Raw genomic sequence first — 12,391 nt, 5'->3', positions numbered from 1 at the left:
TATAAATCCGCAGACTCGTTGCTCACTCTGGTTTAAATCCCCAACAGGCCTTCAGTCAGGGGATTTAAAGCAGCCATCAAGCTCTGACTGATGATGGTGCTTATACAGATGAGCATGAGAGTGATCACTTTGAATTTAATACACCTGAGCTCTCTTTGTTCTAGAATGTCGTGCCTATGTGTTTATATACAACTTTTTTGGAGCAAAGTATCATTAAATATTCTGTTTCATTTTCAAAGAGATTTTCCTAGTCTGTCCATTCAGTTGAATTCAACTTTATTTAAACCACAGTCATTCACAGTTGCCTCAAGCCAGTTTATACCGTAGATCCTAGCATGATGGATGCGACAGAGTTTAATGAATAAAAACTTGGCGACAGTCTGTAGGTCTCTTCAGTATTATTAAGTAGTGAAAGTTATGAATTACAAAAGTATCCCATTACATTGTTACATTGTGACATTACATTATTATGCCTTTGTGTTGTCTCATATGCTACATGAGTACTATAGCATAGGTATAGAAGTACCACCTATGTGATAGATATATTAATAGATTTTATGTCAACTCATTCACTGCCAGCCATTTTCAAACGTATGCTTGCAATTGACGTCTATAGACGTCAATGGCAGTGAATGAGTTAATAGATTAAATATCCTAATACTTAAGTAAAGCACCTCAAGTACATAAGTAGGAGACTTCAACCTTAAAAACTCACCTGTGGACTCTGAAGTAGGAACTGACTTGGATTGGCAGGTTAATATTAAAATTAATATTAATATTAAAATTCAAAGTGTGTAACAAGGTCATCAAGAGGCAAGACTAGGAAATGGAGTCAAAGTTGTTCACACCTTCACTGATGTACATTTTTTCTTGCAAAGTGCAAGCACTTAGGGAAGTGTATTTGTGTATGTTTCCAGTTTCCTTGAGTATTAATCTTTCTGTTGGCTTACAGGAAGAAAGTGTTGCAGTCTGACACTGGGGACCTAAATACTTTAGTCCCTGATGCCAGATGGCAGGAGGCTAAAGAGTTGGTATGAGGCATGTGTGGGGTTGTCCTCAGTGCTTGTGGCTTTTCAGATGCAGTGTGTGTGAAAAAGTCTGCGATGGAGGGGAAAGTGACTGCATAAAGATACAACAAAGGAGGCACAGAACTGAGTGTGAAAATATTCACCTAACATACGGGTGTCTCATTTTTAGTAAACTCGTTTTGTTTGTTGATTGTGAGTGCTGCAGATTAAACAATACTGCACTCAATTACATTTTTTTTTCCACTTTTATTTGAATGGTGTATTTCTTTTCATTTAACAAATAGCACCCAGTAACATCGGCTGTCCCGCTGTAAAAAAAAATGCAGCTCACAGTGTTGATCAGTGATTTATTTACACATCTGCAATCCAGCTGTAACATCTGTGTAGAGGGAACCCGATGGGATGCTCGATGGCTTCTCTGTCGAAGGGTTTGGGGAGTTGAGGGTGGGGAGATTTAGCAGCGAGTAGGATTTGTCACAGCTGGATTAGTGATATGGGTGTGCAGAAGGCAGCTGTAATACAGGCTCACGTGGAGTGCCGAGTGGTCAGAAATCCAGGAGGCTGGGTTCATGCCTACAGAGGTGGAGCGAACAGTCATGGAAAGAGTAAGACCTGTTGTGACTGACACCACAGATTTTTATTCTTTTTGCCAACTAAATGTTACAAATCTTATTCTTTTTAATACAAAAAGTACAAATTTTACAGTTTTTTCTCAACTTCTTTAGCACAATTCTCACAGCAGTAATGTCACTCTCATTAATCTTAGTGAAGCTCATAGATCAGTTAAGGCAGTCTTCATTTATTAGGCATGTCTGTTCAGCTGCTTGTTAAGACAAATATCCAATCAAGAATGAAATCAAGAGATGGCCAAGAAACCCTGCTACGTTCAAACAGAGCATCAGGAAGAAAGGTGAGATGTGTTGTGCTTTCAGTACATAGTTTGTTTGTAATGAGTAGTTATTTGAATTAGTGTTGCCTTCCTATCAGTTCTCTTATGACATCAACAAGGTACAGTCCCGATCAAAAGTTTAAGACCACTTGAAAATGGGCAAAAATTCATATTTTGCATGGTTGGATCTTAACAAGGTTCCAAATAGAGCTTCAACATGCAACAACAAGAAATGGGGGTGAGACAAAACATTTTTTGAGCATGCAATTTATTAAAAAAAACAAACAAAACAACCACAACAATTAAACTGAAATGGGCTGTTTCTACAGCTGATCAAAAGTTTAGGACCACACCTCCAACAATCCTGTTAAACGCAACAGAAATCAAAGTTTCAAACATGAACTCAGTAATCAGTAGCTCCACTGTTATTATTGATCACTTCAATAATTCCTTGTGGTATGTTTGTTGCAAGCATTTCCATGAGGTGAGTGGGAACAAGTGGTGAAGACGGTCGCACAAAGGGCATCTACTGTCTGGAACTGTTGTCCATTTTTGTAAACTTCCCTTGCCATCCATCCCCAAAGGTTCTCAATTGGATTTAGATCAGGGGAACATGCAGGATGGTCCAGAAGAGTGATGTTATTCTCCTGGAAGAGGTCCCTTATCCTGCGGTCATTGTGTACTGCTGCGTTGTCTTGTTGAAAAACCCAGTGGTTACCTCACAGACGAGGGCTCTCTGTCATCAGGGATGCTCTCTGCAACATCTGGACATAGTCACTGGCTGTTTGACGCCCCTGCACCAGTCTTCAGTCTCAGTTGCCATCTGATGGTTACGGGGCTGCAGTCGGCACCCAACAGCCCGACAGCCAATTGGATACTCCGGCTCAGTGCTGGTGAATTTTTTTGGGTTCTGCCAATTGACTAGGCGAGGGGCTGGACTAGGCGAGGCTGAAACCGAAGCCGGGGCTGGACCAGGCGACGGCGTGGGTGTAGCTGAAGCTGGAACAGGCGACGGCGTGGGTGTAGCTGAAGCTGGAACAGGCGACGGCGAGGATGAATACACAGAGGCTGAAGCTGGACCAGGCGAGGATGAGGCAGCTGATGAAGAGGCTGCAGCTGGACCAGGCGACGCTGATGAGGATGCTGAAGCTGGACCAGGCGACGCTGATGAGGAGGCTGCAGCTGGCGAGGATGATGAGGCTGCAGCAGGCGAGGACGAAGCTGCTGCTGCTGCCGGCGGCGTGGATGAAGCTGATGTTGCTGCCGGCGGCGTGGATGAAGCTGCAGCTGGCGGCTGGACGGGCTCCTCGGGCCCTCCAGCTGACGAGGCAGAAGGCTGGACGGGCTCCTCGGGCCCTCCAGCTGGCGAAGCAGGAGGCTGGACGGGCTCCTCTGGCCCCCCAGCTGGCGAAGCAGGAGGCTGGACGGGCTCCTCGGGCCCCCCAGCTGGCGAGGCAGGAGGCTGGACGGGCTCCTCGGGCCCCCCAGCTGGCGAAGCAGGAGGCTGGACGGGCTCCACGGGCTCCACGGGCCCCCCAGCGAAAACAGTCTCAGAACCAGCGGGCACCGGGGCCCCTGGCACACACAGGACTGAACCAGCAGGCACGTGGGCCTCTGGCAGGCACGGAACAGAACCAGCAGGCTCTGGAACCTCTGGCAGAGACGGAACAGAACCAGCAGGCTCTGGGACCTCTGGCAGAGACGGAACAGAACCAGCAGGCCCGGGGACCTCTGACAGGCACGGAACAGAACCAGCAGGCTCTGGGACCTCTGGCAGAGACGGAACAGAACCAGCAGGCTCGGGGACCTCTGGCAGAGACGGAACAGAACCAGCAGGCCCGGGGACCTCTGGCAGGCACAGAACAGAACCAGCAGGCCCGGGGACCTCTGACAGGCACGGAACAGAACCAGCAGGCTCGGGGACCTCTGACAGGCACAGAACAGAACCAGCAGGCCCGGGGACCTCTGGCAGGGAAAAAACAGGTAGCGCTGGCTTCTTTACATCCAGGGGGCCAGAGTTAACTGAATGCTGACATCTAACCTCTGGGGAGGCCCTGGAGAGAGCAAAAGTCTCAAATTTAGCCAGGTCTTGAGGAGCAACAAAAGTCTGTGTGGGGCTATCCTCCTCCTGAAAACAAGTGGGTGGAGATGGTGGCTGAGGAGCAGGCAGTGCTAATGGCTGAGGTGCTGGCAATACAAGAGAGTGCACTGAACTCGACTGAGTAGGAGACTGAACTGACTGGAGAACGGGAGGAGACTGAACTGACTGGAGAACAGGAGGAGACTGAACTGACTGGAGAACAGGAGGAGACTGAACTGGGGACCGTCGGGCAACTAACTGAGCTTCTGGCTGAAGAGGTGTTTGTAGCAAACGTAAAGAGGGTGGTGGCCTATGTTCTCCTGAGCCTCCAGAGCACAGTTTCACCCGCTGGATGGGCTCAGAGAAAACAGTTTTCCTCGGGTTCCCCTGCTCTGAGTGGGCAGGTAAAAAACAGTCTTTAGCAGGCAGGCTGAGCTCGTCTGGGCTCTTAGCAGAAATAGGAGGCAAAGACCGCTCGGCTGAGCTGCCAGTGGGGGGAAGAGCAGGCTGCACTAGCCCCATAGGGTCAGGAGACACTAGTTTAGCAGCAACAAGTGCTTCTCTGGAATTTTTAGTCTCTGAGTTAACCTTCGGTTTATTGGGTATGGTTCTAAGCTCCAAAGGAGTATGAACAAAGTCCTTTAAATCCCCTGAGAGGGAACAGCCCCCCTCAGACGAGACAGAAAAAGTGTTCTTGTCACTCACCCCAGCCGGCTGCTCAGAAGTTCCCGAATCCAGCTGAGGTAAGGGGTGCCGGCGGCGTGAGCGGCGTTTCCTCCCAGACGAGGGAACAGAAGTGGCGGAGGGATGACAACTTGCTCCTCATCCTCTGACCACATCGCTGCCAAGAAGGAGGCCGGTGAATTTGGCTCGGAACAGCACGCGGAGGAATCCCGCGGCAGAGGTGTGGAGACGCCTCTCCCCTGTGACCGTCGCTGCTCCGTAGCGGGAAGCTCCATGCTCCGCGGCTGCTGCTGCGGTGGCTTCAGGTTGGCAAACTGGGAGCGGGCAAAAGCCGCGAGTTCGCAAGCTTGTAGCACCTCCTGGGCTTCGTGCAGCTGGTCCATATAGCCCATAAATCCTCTTAGCTGGCGCAGGTGAGGATTTCCCTCCAGGATGGCTTTGATAGCGTTAATCCCAACCACCATAGTCGTAGTGTCTTTGGTGTGGGAAATCCGCTTCATCAAACCTTGGATGCGGGAGAGATCACACTCCCGGGACGAGTCCGCTGGGTCCTGGTTGTGGTCGCATCGTTCTGTCATGTCTGTGTGTAGGCAGGCAGGAAGAGAGGACCCAAAATGCAGGACTCACTGAGGCGGAAGTAATTCAAAACACACAGCTTTATTGCTGGTAAGAAGCAGAACAGAAAAACACTAACTAAACTGGAAGAACGGAATAAGTAGGCAGGAAGGCTGGCTGGCAAACGGAACACACAGAGGAAGCGAGGGTGAACAGACGTTAACGATGTGACACCGAGTAGGGGAAGACACAGACACTAAATACAAGAGGTGAACAGAGCGAAGAGGAAACAGCTGGGAGGCACGGCTGACGCTGATTACACTGACGAGACAGGGAGAGCACAAAGCTGAACGCACTGACAAAGGACACAGACCTACAAAATAAAACAGGAAGCACACGCCAGACAGAGACAGACTCGTAAACAGGCATAATGACGTCATGGACAAACAGAGGGACATACGGGCAGAGACGACTAAGCACAGGCAACCTAAACTAAACATAAGGGCAAGATAACAAAACCTAAACCAGAAATAATCATCATCGTCATCAACATCATCATCAGATAACTAAAGAATCAGAATATAATCGTAATCAAAACAGTACCACCAGAGAATAACTAATCCATAATGCAAAAATAAACCAAAACATAAGAAACTCAAAATGCTGGGTCGACCCGACCCAGGACCGTGACACTTTCAAAGTGTCTGACCTACCAACTAAAACATCCCCGTCTTAGCAAGTCACTTTGTCATTTGAAGACCTGGTTTCAGATATTGACACCCTTTTCAAAAAGATTATTTCACCAAACTGTGATTTTTTTGTAATAGGTAATGTGTTTAAATTGCAATGTTTGAATCTTAGATATGATCAACCTACCTCTATGAAACAGCTATGCACAACGGGCATCACTTGACCTAGCTGTCTTAGCTAATTATAGGCCACACCCCAATCTTCCGTTTACCTCAAAAAATTTTGAAAGAGTAGCTGTAAAACACCTGACTGATACTGTTGACCATAATAATTTATTGCAGTGAGGACTGCATGCTGTAAAGGTATTAAAGGTACTCCAATGCAGTGGTTTGATTCATGTCTATCTAATAGATTCCAATTTGTGCATGTAAATGGAGAGTCCTCTTCACACACTGAGGTTAATTATGGAGTTCCACAGGGTTCAGTGCTAGGACCAATTCTGTTTACATTATACATGTTTCCCTCAGGCAGTATCATAAGGAGGCATAGCATACATTCTCACTGCTATGCAGATGACACTCAACTCTATCTATCCGTAAAGCCTGGTATAACACACACTAATTAGTTAAACTACAGGAATGTCTTAAAGATATAAAGGCCTGGATGGCCTCTAATTTTAGTTTTTTTGTTTTTTGCTGCTAAATTTAAATAAAACTGAGGTTATGGTAGTCGGCTCCAGAAATGGGCAACATGGTATCAAAAGTGTTGCTTACTCTTAATGGCTTTTGGACTCCATCGTATCTTGATCACCTTGTAGTACCATATCACCTCAGAGCACTTTGCTCTCAGACTGTGGGCTTACTTGTGGTTCCTAGGATATTTCAAAGTAATATGGGAAGCAGAGCCTTCAGCTTTAAGGCCCCTCCTCTGTGGAACCTGGAACACTTTCCTTTTTGACAAACCAAAAGTCAGGGCTGGATCAGGTGACCCTGAATCCACCTTTAGTTACTGCTGCACTAGGTCTAAGCTGCTGAGGGCTTCTCATGATGCACTGGTTGTTTCTCGTTCTCTCTTCTCTTTTTGCTCACCATACGTTTATACATCACTCTGTATTTAATTATTGGTTATTAGCAATCTTTGACTCTCTTCCATAGCATGTCTTTGTCCTGTCTTGCTCCCCTCACCCCAACTGGATACAGTGAATGGCAGCCCCTGCCTGAGCCTGGCTCTGCTGGAGGTTTCTTAAAAGGAAACCCACTGTCGCCAAAGTGCTTTCTCACAGGAGGTCGTATTCTTGATTTTTACTCTGTTTTCTTTGTGTTATTGTAGGGTCTTTACCTTACAATATTAAGCTCCTTGAATTGAAAGCCTATTTACTTTCTTTTAAACAGCAGCCATAAATGCTCAGTGGAGTTGGGTGAAGACTGCAGGCAGACCTCTCCACTCTCAAATTCTGTAGTCTCTAACAAATCCTGCTCTGTGGTGATGAGCATTGTCAGAAGGATAGAGTTCAGTCCCAAAGTTTGACAATATGGACTGCTGTCATGGTCCTGAGTCTGAGGACTCGATGTTTTGTGTTTCTTTATATTCTTCTATATACTTGTTTATTCTGCCTTGTCTTTTGTTTAGGTTTGCTATGTGTTAGTGTGCTTGTTTCATGCCTGCCTGTGTTCCCTGTCTGTCCATGGTGTCACTGTGTCTGCTCGTGAGTCTGCCTGCCAAGTTCAGTGTCCGTTCTGGTTCTGTCTGTTAGTTTCCTGTTTTGTTCTGAAAGTTCATGTCTCATGTCAATGTGTTCAGTTTTACCTTTCTCCTGTCTCGTTAGCCTAATTTCTCCCAGCTGTGTCTCCCTCCTGTTGCCCATTTCCTAATTACTCCCCTGTGTATTTAAGCCCTGTGTTTTCCTGTGCTCCCTGTCGCGTCGTACCCTCATGCTGTGTGTTTCTACCTGTAGCTCCCTGTGTGTTTTGTTAGAGTCTTTGTGTTCAGCAATAAAAGCTGCCATTTTGAGTTCAGTCCTGTCTCCAGTGAGTTTGCGTTTGGGTCCAATTCCTGCCGGCACACAGCCGTACTATGACAGACTGCCATTGGTTGCAGAATAACATCTCTATATCCCTCTGCACTGAGATTGCCTCCAATGATGAAAAACCTTGTTTTCCAGTGAAAGTGATGCTGACCCACACCATCACACTGCCACCAGCCTATTGGCCAGCAATCAGAATAGTGTTCTCTGTATCTTCTCCACATTTTGACTCAGCAATTCAACTGTCATTGGCAGAATCTGGACACACAGCTGAACCTCTCTCCACATGTTCAGGTTCCAGTGCACATGTTGCCAGAATCAGCACACCACCAATGGGCCTGACGGTGAAGGGCAGCCATTGCAGTACAATAAGACTGGAGGTTTGCTCTGTGCAGTCTTTTCAACCGACCTCTATTAAACAGCTATGCACCACGGGCCTTGAAGCTGGCAGTAGTTAAGCCGTTGCTTCAAAAGCCATCACTTGACCTAGCTAAATAGAGAGCCATCATCAATATTATTCTGTAAACCTTGAGTGCAAAGCTTTAAGAGACTGCCTGTGGTTCCTAAGTGCTGACAGGGTAAGGAAATGGTCTTCTTGTGGTGTGGTCTTTTTAAGATGCCCAGTTCGTGGCCTGTCTCTGATCTCCCATTTCCCATTAAATATAACGTGTCCTTCAATTTGGGGATGGTAAATAATGCTGCATGCTGAGTGAGGGAACAAGGACACACTGTGGAAGAGAGTGAAAGATTAATAATAACTAATGATTAAGTGCTGCGTTGGTTTAAACAAAGGATGTGTCTAAGTTGTCAACCAGTCAACTAGTCATCACCATTGCCATTAGTTGGTACTATGCCTACTAACTGTTTAATCTAATTATTTTACATTTTAATTGATTGGTCAATAATAATAATAATAATAAACATTATTTATAAAGCACAGTGAAAAACCAAGGGTATACCAAGGTGCTTGACAAAATAACATAGGAAAAAAGGAGATGGGAGAGGGAAAAGAGAAAATACCCAGCACGTATTAAATATGAAAACCATAACAATCATAATACATAAAAGTAGTTAACAAAGCATAACAGATAAAAATGTATCAACACACATCAAATACTCACAAGAGATTTTATATCCTGTTTATATCCTGTCTGGACAATTTTGGCTTACACCAATATATGGACGTTCCCACACACTCCAAAGGACACATTTTGGATCTTGTTTGCTGGATTGGTGTCACCCCTAAGAATTGTGCTGTATTGGACATGCCTTTTTCAGACCATAAATTAGTTTTATTCAATGCTAGTTTCCCACTATTCAAAAATAAACAAAACCGCTCAATTACTTTTAGAAATATTAGGGGCATTGATCTTTCAGCTCTTTCCCATGGCATTAATATATTTACCTACCACTAATGCCTCAGCTTCCATAGACGACCTGGTATCTCACTATAACAATGAACTTAATCAACCTCTTAGATACCTTGGCTCCCCAAAAAACTTGAACTGTTTCTTTCTCTCGCTCTGCGCCATGGTACTCATCTGAACTTCGCCAACTTAAAGCTACCGGACGCTGCCTGGAGTGTCTCTCCAGGAATACTATTCACAAGGACATGTATCTCAGTCATATACAACATTATAAAGAAGCTATTCATCATGCTAAATCTGCTTACTACACCTCTGTTATTGAATCCGCTGAAGGAAACACTTGCACTTTGTTTTCTACATTGCATAATATTGTTAAACCCCCAGATACCTTTGCCATACATGCACACTCTGTCGCAGTTTGCAACAAATTTATGGACTTTTTTTACACCAAGATTGAGAACTTTACCAACAATTGCCCTCGTCCTGTGTTATGGTCAATTGTTCTATCTGCATTTTTTGTCCTCATTCTCTCTATCCAATTTTGAACTTCCCACAATAACTCAGCTATCTTCCATAATTACTAACTTAAAGTCATCGTAGTGTAAACTTGATCCACTGCCGACAAATCTTGTTAAACTCTCATTCCCATCTCTTGCCCCACTGATTGCTAATATTGTATACAATATTACTCATCTCTTATATCTGGTTCTGTTCCTTCTTCTCTTAAAACTGCAATAATAACCCCAATACTGAAAAAGAATGGTTCAGATCCCTCCAATCTAAATAATTTCAGGCCAATTTCAAATCTCCCTTTCCTAGCAAAAAATCTTGAAAAGATAGTGGCTGCACAGGTTCATCGTCATCTTACTGGAAATAACGTGTACAAACAGTTTCAGTCTTGCTTCCGTTCATGTCACGGTACAGAAACAGCCCTAGTAAAAATCACCAATGATCTTCCGCTTGCAGCTGATTCTGGACTTATATCCATCCTCATTCTCCTTGACCTTACAGCAGCTTTTGATACTATCTCCCACTGCATCCTCCTTCACAGATTAGCATCTATTGGCATGGTACAGTACTCGCCTGGTTTATTTCTTATCTCTCTGGCTGCTCACAGTTTGTTCAATTACTCCCTCACAGATCAGTATCTACTCCAGTTAATTCCGGTGTACCCCAAGGCTCTGTCCTGGGTCCTTTACTTTTTATCATCTATCTCCTACCCCTAGGTAATATTTTTAGGAAGTATAACATCCAGTTTCACTGCTACGCAGATGACACCCAGCTCTACCTATCCTCCAAACCCACAGCTACTCTCGCACCCACATCCATTTCTGACTGTTTAAGTGAAATCAAGGTCTGGTTTCCTCACAACTTTCTTAAACTTAATGGCAATAAAACAGAATTCATTTAAATAGGCACCAGATCAAAACTGACTACAGTTCCAACCAGTCTTTCGTTATCCATTGATAACTCTGGTGTCACACCCTCCCCTCGGGTTAAGAGTCTTGGTGTCATCCTCGATAGCACTCTGTCCTTCACAGCACATATAAATATTATCACTCGGTCTTCCTACTTTCATCTTCGTAATATTAACCGTCTTCGTCCCTCACTCACACCAGACAGTACCGCCATACTTGTCAATGCTCTTGTCACATCTCGTCTGGATGACTGTAATTCTCTTCTCTATGGTCTACCTCATAAATCCCTCCATAAATTGCAGTTAGTTCAAAATACAGCTGATCATATTATGTTCCACCTGCTCGTCTGACTACCATTGGACTTAGAGCCTTTAGTTGTTCTGCCCCGAGACTTTGGAATTCACTTCCACTTGCTCTACGGACCACACACTGTCTCACCACTTTTAAATCACGTCTCAAACCTCATCTATTTAGAATTGCATACACCTGATCTGTCTTAGGCCATTTTTACCTTGCTCAGTTTTTATATTTGCTTTTATACTTTTATGACTGTTTATGTCTAAATTTTATCTTACCATGTTTGCTATTTATACATTTTTCTTATATTTTTTATGGTATTGTTTACGTGTTACTGTAAGGTGACCTTGAGGGTCTGAAAGGCGCCTATGAATAAAATGTATTATTATTATTATTATTATTATTATTAAATAGCTAGATGGCAACGCAAGATTAAATAAATGTCTTTAACCGTGATTTAAACAATGACATAAAGTCAGACACCCAGATAGCAACAGGAAAATTGTTCCATAAGACTGGGGCAGCTACAGCAAATGCAAGGTCGCCCCGAGACTTCAGCCGAGAACGAGGTTGCTCCACCTGGGTAGTTGGGTAGCAGATCTAAGTGCTCTGACAGGAGTGTGTAACCTAAGAAGTTCATTGAGGTAGCTCGGCGCTAAATTATTAAGAATTTTGTACGTGCAGGGTAGTATTTTAAATTGAATACGGTACTTAACTGGCAGCCAGTGCAAGCCGGCAAGACCAGGAGTGATGGAGGGAAATTTCCTGCTGCATTCTGGACAGTCTGCAACCTAAGGAGAAGGGAGGAGGAAAGGCCAATGTAAAGAGAGTTGTAGTAATCCAACCTGGAGGTCACAAATGCGTGAATAAGTTTCTCCAGGTCTTTATGAGGAACATAGTGCATAGCCTTAGAAATAAGGTGCAGCTGATGAAAACTACACCTCACTACAGCAGACACTTGCGTGTCGAATTTAAACGAGCTATCCAATAATATACCCAAATTACCGGCATAATCAGAAGAGGAACTAGCAAAGGGCATCAAAGCAGCACACAATTGGTCGCGGAGGATTTTACTGTCGAACACCACAATCTCTGTTTTCTCTTTGTTCAAGACAAGAGAATTACTCTTAAACCAATCTTTAACCCCACGCATGCATTCACGAAAATAATGAAAAGACACAGCAAGATCGTCAGTAATCTCAAAGTAAATCTGTATGTCATCGGCATAGCAATGAAAGGTAATATTATACTTATCAAAAATTGCTCCAAGAGGGAGCAGATATAATGAGAAGAGAATAGGGCCTAATACAGATCCTTGAGGCACACCACAGCGTACAGGTACCAAGGAAGACGAGAAGTT

Source organism: Mchenga conophoros, linkage group LG6, assembly GCF_057382185.1.
Source record: "Mchenga conophoros isolate Kocher_MC1m ecotype Shallow Benthic linkage group LG6, M_conophoros_male_GT1.1, whole genome shotgun sequence".
Classification (NCBI taxonomy): Eukaryota; Metazoa; Chordata; class Actinopteri; order Cichliformes; family Cichlidae; genus Mchenga; species Mchenga conophoros.
The sequence above is the reverse complement of the archived record's forward strand: the minus strand, read 5'-3'. Positions refer to the sequence as shown.